This window comes from Opisthocomus hoazin, chromosome 3 (genome assembly GCF_030867145.1).
Source record: "Opisthocomus hoazin isolate bOpiHoa1 chromosome 3, bOpiHoa1.hap1, whole genome shotgun sequence".
Classification (NCBI taxonomy): domain Eukaryota; kingdom Metazoa; phylum Chordata; class Aves; order Opisthocomiformes; family Opisthocomidae; genus Opisthocomus; species Opisthocomus hoazin.
The window spans coordinates 60,008,529-60,026,646 of NC_134416.1; the positions used below are offsets into that span (position 1 = coordinate 60,008,529).

Sequence of the window (18,118 nt, forward strand, 5' to 3'; positions counted from 1 at the left end):
GCGGGGCGGGGGGGCGGCTCAGCCCGGCCGGGTGTCCCGGTTCGCCTCGGCGCCGGGCTGCCTCCGGCCGCCTCGTTCCGCGCCTCCCCCGGGCCGCGGTGCCGGCCCCTGCCCGCCCGGGTCCGTCGGGGGCGGGGGAGGAGGCGGGGGGGCGCCGCCGCGCCGGTGAGCGGGCTCGGCCGCCGCCATCTTGGGATCCCGCGGGAACTCCAGAGCGTGCCCGCGGGCCCGGCGGGGTCCCGCCCGCCGCCTCGCTGCCGTGTCACCGCTCCGCTCCGCTCGGCAGGCCCGACCCTGGGGCGGCGGGGCTCGGGGAGGGGACAGGGCCCGGTCGGGGGAGGGGGGAGTCCCTCCCCTGTCATTTCGCGGGCCGCCGGCGCCCCTCCGTCGGGTCTTCCTCTGGCCGTGGCGAGTGGGAGAGGCCCCGGAGCGGGCGACTGAAGCCTTGGCCGCCGTGGGAGGGAGCAGGGCGGGGGAACTGGCTTCAGGAGGCTGCCCTCACGCCTGGCCTTTCCCCCCTCCCGCCGCCCGGAGCCCAGCCCTGGCCCCCGCCGGCATCCCCGCGGGGGCTGGCGCGGTTTTGCGCCATCACTCCGGGCTGTGCGAGTAGGCGATGGGCAGGCGCCCGCACCCTCCCGCCGCTGCAGCCCGGCCCGCTGCGCCGGGCAGTGCCTCCCCCCGCCCTTTCTCCGAGCTGTCATGTTTCAGGCAGGTTCTCGGCAGGTAAACAGGCAGCTCGCTCCTTGCTTGGGAGCCAGGGAAAGGAGTGTGTGCCCTTCGGAAGTTTCTGTGTGTCGGGTGTTGCGTGCCGACTGCGTGACTGTGACAGGCGTGACATGCTCCTGTCAAAATTGGTCCCAGATAGTGCGGTTATCATTTTTCTCTCCTGATAAATTAGATAGTTGTGAAAGGAAGTCTCTTTCAAAGATGAGTGATCCTTGAAAGGTAAGGGCATAAAGAAAAGCAGGATAGAATAAGTAGCTTCCAGTAGTATCCTGTGATTATATCTTATACGCATAAAGGGCATTGAGAAAAATCCCAGAACGTTGCAGATTTAGAATCAGCAATATTAGACCTTTTGTTTTAAAGCTGTTAACGTTATCTGAATTTACACTTTAAATTTTGTGACATATCAGCACATGTACTTGCCTAATCCTATAACTGTGTCTATTTTATTTTCCATTTTTAGTAGACTCATTTTTCATTGTTTTAGAGGGACAGAGTGGAATTTATGGTGTTGTAAAAATCTTTAAATGGACAACTAGAACAAATTAATGTTTATATTAGAAAAGAACACTGTATTCCTCCAAAATAGCTTTGGCTGGCCTGGCTTTTAGAAATTAAACTGAAGTCTGGTTTATCAAGGAGATTTTTAACAAACTATACTTGTTTTATTGATACATCAAATCAAACCCCAAAATTTTTCTGATCACTCATAATGGTTTGTTGCTAGCTTCAATTTTTAATTTTTTAAATTGCACATTCGTAGACAGAGTCATAACCATAACGGGAACTTGTCCTTTTCATTTCTGTTTTGTGGTGTTAAAATGTTGCCAGGTCTGGCTGCAGTGAGATTTCAATACACTGTGTTCTTATTGCAAGAACAGGTTGAAGGAAAAAGCATTATTATTATTTTTGAATTACAGAGCTGCTGTGACTAATTTGAAGGTTTCACACGAGCTGTCTTCAATCAAGCCATGTTTATGTGATATGAAACAAAGTGTTGATACAGGAAATATAGAATAAATACTAGATTAGAAATTCTGTCTGTATGAAGCCATTGTCAGTCAGTGATCTTTGTTGTGCTGTGTGTTTATGTACTTGGAGCATGAAATGTGTATTCTTTAGGCATAAACTTTGGTTTCAGGCTAATACATATATTAAAAAATTCTGTAGCGCAGACTAAGCAAAAACAGAATCTGAAGCATAATGAGACTGCAGTCTTAATACTCCATGGAAAGCACGCTCTAGTACTATATTATTACAGTAATACACTATAGAAACAGCTATCTATTGAGAGAGGATTGAGTGCACTCTCAATAAATATTTTCTAACTGCTTATTATTCTGAGGTGTTTTAAAAGGTTTGTGGGCGACAAACTAATTCTGTTCTGAAGTGCTACGTTGAAGACTACAGTATTGGCAGAATGGTATTCCGAGTGTTATCTTTTAAAAAGTAATTGGTTAGTAAGAGAATGTGTGACTCAGAGTGAGTTTAGCTTAGTCTAGGAAAATCATAAAACTTCTTTTAAAAAAAAAGGTGTATATTCTTTCAGTGCAGCTGGTTATTCAAAGTTATTTCATTGGGACATTTATCCATTATTATTATTGACTTAATACTGTTGATGTGTATGTAACAGAGATCCAGTTAAAGTCTAAACATCCAAACTGGACAAATAATTTTGTTAGTTTTCTTGCCTCAGGAACTTATGAATTTGCTGACCTCTAGGGTGACAGTGAAATGTGTTAGTATGTCCTGATGCAAATAATGATTTAAATTAAAAAGTACAGATGATCTTAAGGAGTTGTTGACAAGGCTTCAAATCCATTATTGCCTGATGAAACTGTTTTTTTGTTTTTTGTTTTTTTTTTTTTTTGTAATCTACATTAGTCAATGAGCAAAAATAAGTTCTGTAATACATTTATCCTGAATTTTATTCCACACAATTCAGGAGGAGGTCTAAAGAACGTGTCCCATAGTGGCTAACACATTATTTCCCTTGGTGACCAAAAGATTAGAATCCTGTTTTAATAGTGCTTTCCATTCCTAGAAATTTCAGCCATTGATAGCATTTGGGGTCATGGTTAATTCCCTCTGCTTCTATGGTAGCTGGGTTTCTTTGGATTCTGGAACCATCAGGAATACCTAAGGAAAACCACAAAATACATACATAAGTACTTTTCAGTATGTTGTGCAAATGTGACAAGGGGAAAAATTGTACTTAGAAGTGGTGAAACTAGGAGGCAGTTGATACACTAGGTAACATCGCTTTCAGAGACTCAGTATGGAGTGCTGAGAATTTGCCTCTTGGTTCTTGTATCCAGGTCTTCAGCCGTATTACTCCTGTAGGTTAGCTTTCTTCTGTGTTCTAGTCTAATGTATTCTGTTTAGCTTCTCAAATCTGAAGTTATTTGGGTTTGTTTAGAACTGGATAGGAAGAATTGAAACATGAGACACTTAAAAGCAACTGATTTGGAAGGTGGAACATCTTCTGCCTCTTATTGGGGGCTTTTTCATGTGACTGATGCATGTAATCATTGTCTGTAGCTCTAGTTTAGAGAAGATTATGGTAATCTGGAACTGGTTCGTTGTGAGCAAATACTTTTTTTTAAATTTTTTTTTTTTTTACAGTTGTGTAGTTATGTAGCAGCACTTGAAGCTTTCAGTTCAAAGATTTCTAGCATTTTTGTGGAAATTTGGTCTTCCTTAAGTCAAAGAAGCCAGTTCTGCAGTTGTGAGTAAAGTGTGTTTAAATTGGTCTTGGATGATGGTCCTTTTTTAAAAACCTTTGCCAAATCTTTAAATCAGTCAGAAGACGTGCTTCTGCAACACCTAATTGAAAATCAACACAAATTGATTTGATGAGCTTTGGAAGATTAGTAGACAGTGTTCAGAATTTGAATTTCTTGTGATTCAGAGCAATAGTCAGACATTATAAAAATGTATGAATATTCTGAATTGATATTCTTTATTGAAGTTCTTGGTTACAAGTGTGTGAAATCCAGTTACCTTACCTTTGTAAACTTCTGATAATAATGAGGCACGCTTTTCCTTTTTTTTTTTTTTTCTTTCTGCTGTTATTACCTTGAGGGTAGAAATAAGTCAGTAAGTAAGACTGAACTCAACTTGTGAGCGTGTCTGTGTGCAATAAATTTTCCCTTTGATGGGTTGAGTAACTGGGGGAGATCCAGTATTACAGATGATGTTTAATTTCTGATTATTAATCTGATTCATAATCTAGTGTTTTTAGTGTGTAAAATCATCTGTCAGCTGGTATACATTCAAATGACTCTTTCCAGGTGAGGTACAGAGCACTTCACTTAAGTATTACGGCTCATTCTGAAATGCAGATTTTGACGACCTTTTAAATAATACAAAAATACCGCTGTAGATTATTTTGTAATTGTTACACTGTTCTTGGTAACATTGACAGCCACAGGCTATGTGTTGCTGCAAATTGAGAAGGTGGAATTTAGAGGTAAAAATAGCTCAATGTTAAATGCATCCCCTGCCCTCAAGGTCTGCTGCCAGAATTGGCCCAGGATATCTTTCAGTGTAGGCAGGATTTAAAGTCTCAGATGTGATCTTGATGCCTTATTTGTGAGTGTTTTAATTACATCAACTTTTACACCTGTTTTCACTCTATTCGAAGTACCAGCAAAGTTGTGATGTCCGTGCTTTCTGAGATAGGTTAAAAAAAGGCAACTGGGATGTTAGTTTTCTGGTATCTTCGTTCAAGAATGTTTTTGAAACTAAACAATAGGAGTGCAGAGGGGGAAAAATGGTTATAAGTGATTACTAACACAGTTGTGGCTTTTTGATACTTTGAAATGATCCTATTTAAGTTAATATTTTTGCTAGCAGAGTATTGTGTAATTACAAAGATAGAACATCCCGTAGAATGACTCAATATTCAAGAAGTAGTCTCTGACTTCTTGGTGTTTTTTGTGGGTTTTTTTTTTTTTTTTTTAAATCCAGGAAGGATTCCTGGAATTGTTTACTCTTCCTATATATCTGTACTCCTATCCATTGTTTTCTGGCTCAAATGTAATATTTGTTAGTATTTTAAATTTTTTTTTAATGATAGGTATTAATGAAAATTGAGACACAAAATTTTTGGCAGGAATGTGTTGAGGAAGAGAAAGGAAGAGAATTTTTTTTAACCAAGTGTTGCTTATTAGGTGATATTATGTTAATACGTATGTCTCTACCACGGTATTAGACTGCATTTACAACTGACTAATAAAAAGGGAGTTGTATTGATCTGTGAATTGTAGGTGTTAGATTATATTTTGGCAGATCTAGTTGGGCATTTGTTTCAAGATTCAGTAATGGAAGATTTTTCTGTGATGGCAGAGGCATACAGCAGTGAAGATTTGGAAGTTTTGTCTTTCAGCAGCAGTTTGTAGGGCTCTGTTTTACTTAATATTGCATCTTCACTAAACAAAGAAACACTATCCATACCCTCACTCTCTTGTACTTCTAGTGTAGTCATTGGTATAAAAGCTTCACCTTTACATTGTAATTAGTATAAAGTGCCTGCTCATTCTGCTTGTTGAAAGCCTAAGCAAGTGTTCTAGATCACTGTAATACATCATTATTAATATTGTGAAAATACTGTATTATACATGAATATTGTACCGTTGTTCAAGGCCAAGTTGAAAAGTAGAAGCTTACCATGAACAAGAGGAGCTGTTCTATGCATCAGTTAATACGTCTGAATATTTAGTGCACCAGCTGTCCGTTGTGGTATTATGAATTGTTCCTGTTTCGGCTTGGCTGTGGTTTATGAGTATGTTTTACTTTCTGACCAACTTTGTCTGTGGAAGATGTTTGTTAACCAGATCTTTGTGGCCATCAGTCATTAAAGGGTTTTTACATGCTCATCTTACAAGCCATAAATTCAAGCTGGAAAAGGCTGCTGGGGAAAAATTGCTGTGGGTAAAGTGGAAAAAAAATCACTGACTAATTAGATAAGTATTGCATTTTCCAGTGTGAAAGTTGTCAAATTACAAGGCTTTTATTGTCAGATGAGCTGGATAAGTGTAAGTAAATTTCTTAAAAAAAGTCATAAAAATGACTCTACTAAGAGAATTTCTGATGTATTGTTGTAAATAAAAACGCAGAAACACAAGTTAGAATTTTAGTAACTTTGTTTTCCTTAAGGTATTAAGACTTTCTGTTGCATAATGATCTTGCCCTCTTTAACTTATCTTGCCTTTTAGTGTGTGTTTTTTTTTTGTATTGTATACAGTTATTTCATTGCATTGTAAACTGTTTGACAATATAGATGTAATTCATTTTTTTGGTTTGAAAGTATTTAGAAACACATGGTTATGTAAATTAAAATAAATATTTTCAGTTTATTTCTATATGAACAAGATCTTGAGAGTTAAGATAGCTTGCTAAGTTTTATCCTGGTGTAGGACTTCAGGTGTTTGGTTTTCAATAACATGAAAAAGGAAGAAAGTAAAAATAAAAATAATTGTTGGAATTTTTAAAAGATAGTCACATGAGAATTTTTCCCTCCTGTGTTTTTCAAAATGTGGTCTCCCTTGGAGTAATTCTTAATTTGACACTTCAGCGCTTGAATAGGTCTGACCTCGATAGTACGCAAAGCCTTAGAGGAAAGGATAATTAAAGACACAGAGGTAAATGGAACATGGAATAAAATGCAGCATGAGTGTCCTGGGTAGAATGTGCCAGTCTGATCTGAGACCTCCTTCTTTCTATATGTCTCTTTCCTTGATCTCTTTTGTGTGCATCCCTCGAACAAAATCTGATCTTGCCACTGGATGTCATTACATTAGTTCATAGAATCATAGAATGATTTGGGTTGGAAGGGACCTTTAAAGATCAAATAGTCCAACTCCCATCCTATGGGCAGGGACATCTTTCACTAGATCAGGATGCTTAAAAGCTGCGTCCAACCTGACCTTAAACACTGCCAGGGATGGGGCATCCACAACTTCTCTGGGCACCCTGTCCTAGTGTCTCATCACCCTCATCATGAAAATTTTCTTCCCTATGTCCAATCTAAACCTACCCTCTTTCAGTTTAACTCCGTTGCCCCTTGTCCTGTCAATACAGGCCCTGGTTAATAGTCTTGCTCCGTCTTTCTCACAAGCCCTCTTTATATATGGAAAGGCCACAATAAGGTCTCTCTGGAGCCTTCTGTTCTCCAGCCTGAGGAACCCTAATTCTCTCAGCCTTTCTTCACAGGAGAGGTGTTCCATCCCTCTTATGATTTTTGTGGCCCTTCTCTGGACCCCACTCTAACAGTTCCATATCTGTCTTGTACTAGGGGTCTCAGAGCTGGACACAGGACTCCAAGTGGGGTCTTATGAGAGCAGAGTAGAGGGGCAGAATCACCTCCCTCGACCTGCTGTCCATACCTTTATTTATGCAGCTGAGGATATGGTTGGCTTTCTGGGCTGCAAGTACACATTGTCAACTCCTGTTCAATTTTTCATCCGCAAGTATCTCCCAAAGTCCTTCTCCACAGGGCTGCTCCCAGTCCATTCGTCCCACAGTCTGTATTGTTATTGGGGATTGTCCCAACCCAAGTTCAGGACCTTGCATTTGGCCTTGTTGAACTTCATGAGGTTTGCATGAGCCCACCCTTCAAGCCTGTCAGTGTCCCTCTGGATGGCATCCTTTCCCTCAAGCAAATCAACATCACCACTCGGTGTTGTCTGCAGACTTGCTGAGGGTGCACTAAATCCCACTGTGTCATTGATTAAGATGTTGAATATTCTTGGTCCCAGTACAGATCCTTGAGGGACACCACTTGTTACTGGTTCCCACTTGGACAGAAGCATTGACTGTAACTCTTTGTACACAACCACACAGCCAATTCCTTATCCATCTGACAGTCCATTCATCAGACCCATATCTCTCCAGTTTAGAGGCAAGAATGCTGTGGGGGACAGTGTCAAAGGCCTTACAGAAGTCCAGATAGATGACGTCCGTAGCTCTTGCCTTGTCCACTGATGCAGTCACTCTGTCTTAGAAAGCCACTGGTTTGGTCAGGCACAATTTGTCCTTGGTGAAGCCATGTTGGCTGTCTCTGATTAACTCCCTGTCTTCCATGCCGTTTCAACATATCTTCCAGGAGGGTCTGTTCTGTGATCTGAATATTGATTATTTGATACAGAGGCATATGCAAAACTAACAATTAAGTTGCAGGTAAAAGAGCTTAGTGGAAAAACAAAAGGTGGAGAAGGGACAAGCTATGAAATAAATTGTAGCACAGCTGTTGGGCTACTGGAAGAGAAGGGCATTTCTAAATGATGGACTAGTGTCATGCTTGAACTCCGTTTAGTATCTGCATTATGACCTTGGTGTGGGTGGGACTGGGCTGGTAGAGCTCATTGGTAATGCAAAGTTAGGAGATGTGATGAACATAAAAAAAATTTCTCCATTTGGTGTACGCTAATAATAGAACTGCTGTTGTCTCATTTTAATTGGAAGTGATGAAGAAGGAGTAAAACTGGAGACTAGTACTTAATCACAGGTTTATTGCGAGTGTGATGAGTCATGAGATGGGGCAAATATGAGACTGTAGTTTTGTAGTGAGGGAAGCATTAATGTTGAGGTTTATGGCATTGATGAAACTATCTGAATGCATCCCTGGCAACGCGTAGTCAGAGAAAATGAACCCAAATGGGAATGGTGCAAAGCAAAAGTTATTAACATAAGTGAAGTAGAATAGCTTGACTTGTTTATCTTAGCAAAATGAAGACTGAAAGGGGATCTGATTGCTGTCTATAAATATATCAGAAGAGGTAAGCACTGGGGAAAAGAAAAGCTATGTAGGCTAAAGAGTGAGATTTGTACAAAAATGAATTGGCATCAAGTGGCTATGGATGTATTTAGATCGTTAGAAACTATCTGAATTTAAAAACTGAATCATGTCAGTCTGAACCAACCCTATAAAAATTATGTGGAGAAAAGTAGCTTTAAATTCATCAGATATCATCTTACAAAATGGTTTGTTTCATGTGGACTTTAGAAGACTTCTGGGTCATGAGGTTGGTTATAATGTTCTTGAAAGTTTGGTAGGACAGTGGTGGTGCCTACTTAAGCTAGAAGCTGGTATGTCATGTTACATTCTAGGACATTGGAATAGCTTGACTGAGGTATGTGTTTAAGGTTTTTTTTTTCTTTGTAAGAAGGGATGTTCATAAATTTAAACATCATATACATAGGAGTAACTGCTCCATATGTGAGGTAAACTTAGTAATTATTTGTAGGAGTATGATGTTGATTTAACACATTTAACATGTTAACAGTATAATGTTAGTAGGATGACTAAGTCTAGTAGACCAAATAAAAGTAAAAACTGTTTGGTTTTTAATTTGGATGTCAACTAGACATGCTCCATGTTACAGCTCAAGTTAGAACTCTAGCTGCTTCTGTAGAAGTGCACTGACTAGTCCTGGGAAGCGTGGCTGCCTTAGCTCAGTACTGTGATGTGAAGGTAACGAGGGAATGCAGTTTGTGATCCTGTCAGAGTGACAAGGTTGTGACTGAATACGACGTTTGTTTAAATTAAAGCAGGTGTTCATTCTCCTGAGTGACTGTAGGATATGCTGTACTTGGCTTTCGGAGATTTGGGAGATGGAGACCTGTGGTTTGTACTTCCAGAGAGTGAAAGGTCACCCTGAAACTGAAGTGAGCTGTGCATGTCTTTGGGAGGTAATCAAGTATTAGCTAGACATGTCTGTAGGAAATTTTACTATCTGATATATAAGCCTGTTTAGACCAGGCTCTGTGTTACGTGTTGAGGCTGTAACAGTCAAATGCCTGAAATTGTTTTTTTTTTTTAAAAGAACTTTTTGGGCTTTTGTCCATACTGGAAGAAGTGTGAAATTGATTTATTTTTAAAGTTACTTTGTTACACTGTTAGGATAATGCTTTCAAGGAAACAGTGAAAACCACAAGAGCTCTGGTGGTCTGTTTAATGTTTGAGTGTGGCCTCTTGATACCCAGTTCTTGGAGCATGCTGGGGAAAGCGCTAGGTAACAGCTTTTGGTCAGGTCTTCTGTGGAAAGACTTGGTTTTGTTTGTGCCACTACAACTGTCACCTGAGATGATTACAAGTGTTCTGATTACTGTTACAGATTTAGAAAATGTCCTGGGTTTGGCCAGGACAGGGTTAATTTTCACCGGACTCCAGGAAGGGGCACAGCCGGGGGGTGGGGGCTGACCCCACCTGGCCAAACAGAGCCCGGTATTCCATACCATGTGACGTCACGCTGGGTTCCGGTGGGGGGGGCGGCGCGGCGGGGACTCTCACTCACGGCTCGGGAGGGTGCGGCGCCGGTGCGGTCCGAGAGAGCGGGTCTGTTTTTGTCGTGTTTTCTCCTTATCTGTATCGTCGTTGTTCCTGTTTCCATCTGTTTGCTGTTCTGTTAAACTGCCCTTATCCCGACCCACCAGTTTCTGCCTCTTTCTTTCCATTCTCCTCCGCACGCCGGCGGGGGGAGGGGCGGCCGCGTGGCGCTTTTGTTGCCGGCGGCAGCCGAAACCAAAACAGAAGAGTATCTTGTATCTTGCAATTCAGATTAGAAAGGTGTATCCAGTTGGAAATTTAGTATTTGAGGATGCATACGTATTTTAAGCTGCTGAATATTTGAATATTTTAAACAGCAGATCTGGGCTTTTCAGTGTCACTGAAACCTTTTGAAAGCTGTAGCAGGTTAAAATACAAACCAAGTTTAAAAGAAAAAAGAAAGGGAAAAGTTAGTTGTTTATTTAGTTCTGTTGTTCAAATCTGCTAGTATTCTTGGAAATCTAAGAGCCTCTGTAATTAATCAAATTCATTAGTTACCTGGTCTTATGGAAGTAAAGAGAGTAGTTGCTCCAGCAGGAAAGGTTTATAACACAGCCCTTACTGAACTAAATTTTTAAAATTAGATCAGTAGTGAATAACTGCTTCTACATATTACTTAGTTGTTTCAGGACTTTGAGGATAATTTGCTGGTTTAAATGTTCATGTTTAGCAGTAGTGAAATATTTTTACTGCTCTTGTTATTTCAATGGTGAGAGCACTTTGGAATGAATAATACTTTATCATTAGATTCTTAAGACTTCATCCTGATGTCATCTGCCTGGACTTGGGCAAAGCATTTGATACTATCCCACACGACATCCTTGTTTCTAAATTGGAGAGGCATGGATTTGACAGCTGGACCACTCAGTGGATAATGAATTGGCTGGATGGTCGCACTGAAAGAGTTGTGCTCAACAGATTGATGTCTAAGTGGAGACCAGTGACGAGTGGCGTTCCTCAGGAGTTGTTATTGGGACCAGTGCTGTTCAACAACTTTGTCAGTGACACGGACAGTGAGATTGAGTGCACCCTCAGCAGGTTTGCTGACGACACCAAGCTATGTGGTGCGGTTGACATGCTGGAGGGAAGGGATGCCATCCAGAGGGACCTGGACAGGCATGAGAGGTAGGCCCGTGCAAACCTCATGAAGTTCAAGAAGGCCAAGTGCAAGGTCCGACAGCTGGGTCAGGGCAAATCCCAAGCACAAACACAGGCTGTGCGGAGAATGAATTGAGAGCAGCCCTGAGAAGAGCTTGGGGGTGTTGGTTGACGAGAAGCTCAACATGACCCAGTAATGTGCACACGCAGCCCAGAAGGCCAGCCATATCCTGGGCTGCATCAAAAGGAGCGTGGCCAGCAGGTCGAGGGAGTTGATTCTGCCCCTCTGCTCTGGTGAGACCCCACCTGGAGTCCTGCATCCAGCTCCGGAGCCCTCAGCACCTGGGGAGGGAGACCTCATTGCAGGCTTTCAGTACCTGAAGGGGCCTATAGGAAAGATGGGGAGGGACTTTTTAGCAGGGCCTGTAGTGATAGGACAAGGGGTAATGGCTTTAAACTGTAAGAGGGTAGATGTAGATTAGCTATAAGAAAGAAATATTTTACTATGTGAGTGGTGAGGCACTGGCACAGAGAAGCTGTGTCTGCCCCCTCCCTGGCAGTGTTCAAGACCAGGCTGGATGGAGCTCTGAGCAACCTGGTCTAGTGGAAGGTGTCCCTGCCCATGGCAGGGGAGTTGGAACTAGATGGTCTTTCAGGTCCGTTCCAACGCAGACTGTTCTGTGATGGTTCTGTGATGCGAGTAGAATTGTGAACTACCAATTTTAGTATGCTCTTGATGTGTATTTGGTAAGAATAACAAAGTAACCAAACAAAGCTAAATTTGAAGTAAGGAGCTCACAATAATGTGGAGGTTAAGTTTACGTAACAAACATGCCTTTGATGTTAGTAACTTGACAATTCTTTAGTAAAGGCACTCTTTCGATAGGAAAATATCAAGAATAGACATATATGGCTGAATTGGACTCAGACTGCTAGATTTTAAAGTTTAAGCTAAATACAAGCATTAATACCTTTGGATGAAGTTATTTCATGTTATACCATGTTGTTAATAGTGGTTTTTGTTGTTACTGGGGGTAAAGAAGGCATTGTCCATGTTTAATATCAAATGCAGCACAGTCTCCTTTTAGTCTGTATCTTATGTAATATGTAAAGTAAATCATGATCTCTTTACCAGAATTCAAGGTAATGATCTGTGGCTGTACTTGACCCTTGAGATAGATGCTTATTGCATTTTTGCTGTATTTTTTGGCTACTAATAACTTGTCAGTAACAAGCTTGGCTGAATATGAAATTTTGATCCAGAAAGAAAATATAAGAAAAAGAATGGTTTGTTTTGTCTGCTTTGAAATGCCACTGCATTGTAATCCTATCTTTTCTCTGTCAGAATGGCAGCCAAAAGGTTTCGATTACCATTTCTCAAACCAGCCCCCAGTAAAGCATGCGTATTAGCATCTGCACAAGCACCTCTAGTAAGTTGTATAGCCATATATAGGCTCTGCTTGCCACTTTGACAGAGGAAGATGAGCCCTTTTAGGATTAAAAAATGGGCATTGTCTCAGCATGTTTTAGAAGGAAAATCTTTGACAGATACATCATCAGCATGGATGCTGACAGCATGTCATTGTGAGCAGCTCAGATCAAATTTGATGTTACCCATGATGAACAGTGCTAGCCTGGAATTAGCCTTCAGGAGCTGTGGACATTGAGGTGTGTCAGCTCTCTTATAAAGTCTTTTTTGCATTCTGACATTTACATGCAGGTTGATGATAAAACTAATAATTATTTCTCAAGTGCTAGGGTAGAATAAGAAGTGAAAGATTCTGTAGTATTGCTGTAATATATGGCTATCTACCTGAGAGCCATGGTTATTTGTAGGTATTATTAATCTTGCACCTTCATCCACTGATTATTCCTGATCATTCAGACCTATAATGTTGAAGTAAGAATCCATGAAACCTAAGATGTTATGCTTCATAGACCATGAATAATTTTAACATAGGTGGTTTGTTTGAGTCAGAATTTTTCTTCTAGTTGAAGAAGGTATTTGAATGGTCATGGTTTTGATATTTCAAGAGGAAAGAATTATGTTCATTGGTAATGCATGTTATGAATTCTTTTCAGATTGTTTTCACAGAGGTCTGGATATTAATTTCTTAAAACTAATTTATGGAAATAAACAACATTCCTCTCACTTTCTTTTGTGTGATCTGTGTCACCTATGCTTTTTTGAGAAAGTGCTGTAAAATTCCATGTGGAGCAATTTAAGTGCTTTGTGTATATTTTAAGATTAGTTTTCTTATCTGGCAGTCAGGGTAGTTTTGACTCACTACAGAACATTGGTCTTTCATTTTTAGACATCTTTCCTTCAGTACCATTGGTGGAAAATGATTAGGTCAGGGAATACTAAAGTAAACTGGACATACCTAACTAAGGCCATGGGCCCTGATGGAGTCCCATGAGTGCTGAGGGAGCTGACAGATGGACAAGCAGGCTGACAGAAACCTTGTGAAGTTCAGCAAGGAGAAGTGCAAAGTCCTGCACCTGGGGAGGAACAACCCCAGGTACCAGTACATGTTGGGGTCTGACCAGCTGGAGAGCAGCTTTGCAGAAAAGGCACTGGGGGTCCTGTTGGATGACGAGTTGATCATGAACCAGGAATGTGCCCTTGCCGCAAAGAAGCCAGTGATACCCTGGGCTGCATTAGGAGGAGTGTTGCCAGCAGGTCAAGGATGGTGATCCTTCCCCTCTGCTCAGCACTGATGAGGCCACAGCTGGAGTGTTGGGTCCAGTTGTGGGCTCGCAAGTACAAGAGAGACATGGACGTACTGGAGAGAGTCCAGCGAAGGTAATGGAGGGACTGGATCATCTCTCCTGTGAGGAAAGGCTGAGAGAGCTGGGGCTGTTCAGCCTGGAGAAGAGCAGGCTCAGGGGGATCTTATCAATGTGTACAAATACCTGAAGGGAGGGTGGAAAGAGGACAGAGCCAGGCTCTTCTCAGTGGTGCCCAGTGCCAGGACTGGAGGCAGTGGGCATAACCTGAAACGCAGGAGGTTCCGACTGAACATCAGGAAACACGTTTTTACTGTGAGGATGACCGAGCACTGGCGCAGGTTGCCCAGGAAGGATGTGGAGCCTCCATCCTTGGAGGAATTCAGAAGCCGTCTAGACATGGTCCTGGCAACTCGTTCTGGGTGTCCCTGCTTGAGCAGGGGTTTGGATGATAAGACCTCCAGAGCTCCCTTCCAACCTCAGCCATTCTGGGATTGCTATGTCAAATGATGGGAAACAAAAACAAATACATTTTGGCCTAATTAAAAAGTTCTTCATTACATCATATAAATTCACATTACATGGGGATATGTTAATTTAACTTATTGTTTCTTTTTTCTGTTATTATTTGTAATTCTGGCAGAATGAGTTGATGGAGATCTTACTCTGTTCCTATCAGGTCTGTCATAAAAGTCAGTTAACTTGTTCTCAAAATTTGTCTTGCTGGCTTTATGACATTACTGCTAGTTTTTGTCATGCTGACTTTGACTCCTTTCTCATTCATTAGGGCTCAAATTGTCAAATACAGTAAATGATTTTTCTTTGCCTGCCCAACCTGACTTTGTGTGCTGAAAGAAAACTACCCTGCCTGAGTTTGGTTTGCAAAGAGGTGTTTTGCCGTGAAGTGTTCTGTATGTTTCAAGTGCTCTTGGAATTTCAAAGGTGATGAAGCAGTTGTGAAAAAACAACATCCCACTTAAAGCATATAATCCCAATAGTTTGTGAAGTTAACACTGTAATTTACACAGTTTAAGGAGTTTGGATTCCTTTTGCCAGTCTGTGTACTTTGTGTGCTTATGTTGTTTTTAGATGTGGCTGAATATATCTCTTTACTGTACCAGTTTACAGCTTAAAAAAACTTTAGTTCTGTGTATGAAATACTGCCCTCTGGCAGAGTCAGCTTAGGTATTAGCTTTTATAACAGCTGCAGTTCAATGTCTTAAGTCTAAGAGAACAATATGCTTAACACTTAAGCTATTACATATAAAATGCTGTTGAATTTGTTTAATAATGCGTGCTCATGTACAACTCTACAAGTTACCTGCCTTCTGATTATCAAGGATGTTATGTAATTTAATAAAATGGTAATTTCTTACCCGATTTTAGGTAAAGGTGGTATTCTATGATAGGCTCTGTGTGTACATCATGACAGCCTTACTAATTTTGTGTGGAGCTTCGTGATAACCAAACCTGTCCACTTCTCAGAAGTTCTTTATGTTCACTCTATATTAACAACAACTAGAGATACTGATAGTGATCTCTCGCCTTTCCCAGGGGTACCACAGGCTGATGTGGTTTGTTTAAGCTCTTCTTTGCCACGCTAGAAAGGCATATTCATGTCATCATTTTTCCCTATGTTTGACCATCCCAGGCTATAGAAGGATGGCTTTTGGTGGGGAGGAACTGAAGGAGACCTGAATTTGAAGAGAAAATTGACACTGTAGATATTAAAAAAAAAAAATCTCTGCACAGTAATGCGTAGTATTTTGGTTTTACTGCAGTGTAACTGGCAAGCTTGTGGCAAGCTGGGAAGCTTGGCACTGTGTTTCAGCAGTGGAAACTGGCTCTGCAGAATCTGTGTCATTTCTTCCTGCCCACTAGTTGCTGTAGTCCGAGATGTGTAGCTGCCAGAGGCAGTGCTGGCATTAATGTTGCAGTGGCTGTGCTGTAAGATTGCCGGAATAGAAATTCAGTACATAATGGTTTTGGAGATCTGTAGTATTTCTGAGCGTGATTAGGCAGGTGTCTATCGTTGCTTCCTAAGACCCTCATAAATCAAAAAGACAGGAAGAATCTCTGCATGGGTTGTCGCTGCTCCATTCAAAACAGTTGGAATAACCTGGCACTCTCACAACTTTTATTCTAGGAAAATGCTGTAGTTGGTGTCTTGAATTTACACTACTAAGTTGGTCGCTGAACTCGCTGTCCCCTTTAAAGTAGCTCTGACTCCCAGAGTTTGTTAGATTGAAATTATTGGTTTATAAAGTAATGATCTCTTGTCATTAGACATCATAGTTACATCAGTGTAGCTTGAGGATTTTATTAATTTACCACAGCTTCTGAAAAGCCTAGTTGCAGATCCTGAAGTCCATTGTCTTAAGTTGCACAAATACAAGATAAAAGATAGTCTTAAGCAGTTTACAATGCAAGTATTGGGCAAACAACAGTAGATGAGTACTCATGTGGTATTTTGTGTTGTGGATACAGTTAGTCATGAGCCTGTCTGAGGTTTCAGTGCTCAAATAAAAACCAGCTTTGGCCTGGGTGTCATGCAAGCAGCAAATGAGATGCTCTTTTTGGCAGTATAATGCTGTCCTAGTGTAGCTGTGTGTTTTCCAAGATGAAGTTGGCATGCATTTGTCTGTCTTGGTGTATATGCAGAATGTCTGTATCATCTTTGCCTGTTCGTTTCCTTGTTTAGCTGTTATCTGTATGGTATGGCTTGAATCCTTTCTCTTTCCTGGTTCTCCCTTTCTCCCCCATTTCTCTTGTTTTTTTCGAGGAACCATCATAATTTAGGCTTTTGCACTCAGGCCGTTAGTGCCAGCTTGTACTTTATTTCCCCACTCCCCCAGGCGTAGTGGTATTTATGTTTGTGTGAATGGGAGCTCCAGAATCCTCTTCAGCTGTTGCATGGTTTCTTTTTTGAAGGATGTGTCATGCTGATTTAGATTGTGTGGCTCCTCTGAATGGTAATAGATAATTTGTTTCCAAGTCATTATCCTTGTCTCTGTTCCTGCTAGTCCATGCTCAGAGGAGTGCTGTCTGTTGGTATGCCACTGAACTACCAAAACAGCTGGGTTGTGCAGGAATAGTGACATTTAGTTGTCTTTTGCATTTGTGTACCAGTTTGTTACCAGCAATTTGTTAAATCTGATGATTGTGAGTCTTGAGAGGCTTTATACAACTTTGTTTTCTTTAATGCTTTTAGAAAGCAGATGAGAGGTAAAGCTGTTAGAAGGGTGCTCTAGACCTTGAAAGGCTCTGAAAGAAATGTCTGATACCAAAAAATGTCCTTGAGCTAAAGGCTCTTTTTGGGAAGTATCCAGGAAATGCGAAGGAGGTTACTGCATTCATGTACCTGGGATTCTTTTTTTTTAAATTATCTGCGATGTTAGAATGGACAGTAAATAATATAATAATTTGAAGAGTATTTTGAGTCCTATCTCATTATTATGCACTTTGAGAAAGCAGGCGTGAGAGGACCTTTTGTGTCTCAAAACAAACAGAACTTTTTGTTTGAAGTTTACAAAACAGTTTATCGTCAGTTTATAAATTCACTGCTTCTTTGTCTTGAAGTAAGCTATTTTTGAATGGTATAGCTCCTTTTCTTCATGACTGCACCTTTCAAAAGGAGCCTTTTTTCCTTTGAGCAGAATTTCCTTAGTAATAGTAATTGAGAAGGTTGAGAAGCAGAGCTCCTCAGGTTGTCTAGAGTTGCAATTAAAAAAAAGCAACCCACATCTTTGAAAGCCAGGTTCAAGGTGCTTTATGCTGCTGGACACTGCAAAGGCAATGCCTAGGTGGCTATTAGTAAAACTCCCAGAATAACTTCCTTAAAAATGTTTGTGTAGCTTGAAAAAATAAATGTTTAGTCTCTTGTGAGTGTATCAGCAGTCTTGGATTTAGAGGAGTATTCGGCTGCCTGATTTTAGTTCAGCTTGTGGTATGGGTTATGGGAGTTATTTTTGGATCAGACGTTAAGTAAATGCAACCGAACCCTGCCAGAGCTATCAAGAGGCAAGTGGCAGGAAACTTTGAAGCAGCTTTGTAAATCTTCCTCTTGGCTCTTGTGTCAAGTTTACTTGGATTGAGAGAGTGACTATTTCATCCACACTGTAAAGACAGATTAGAAATGAAGTTTCAGACAAGTAATACCAGTTCCTGTTCTCTCAAAAGAGTCTAGTTGAATGTAAACCTAGCTCTCATGTATCTTCATCTACGTCTCGGTAT

General features: G+C 41.0%; 1 protein-coding gene across 1 annotated transcript in view; it reads left to right on the plus strand.

Annotated features, from left to right (window-relative positions):
* Positions 1–18,118, plus strand: part of VAPA (VAMP associated protein A) — a 35,362-nt gene that overhangs the window by 141 nt on the left and 17,103 nt on the right. The window lies entirely within an intron of this gene.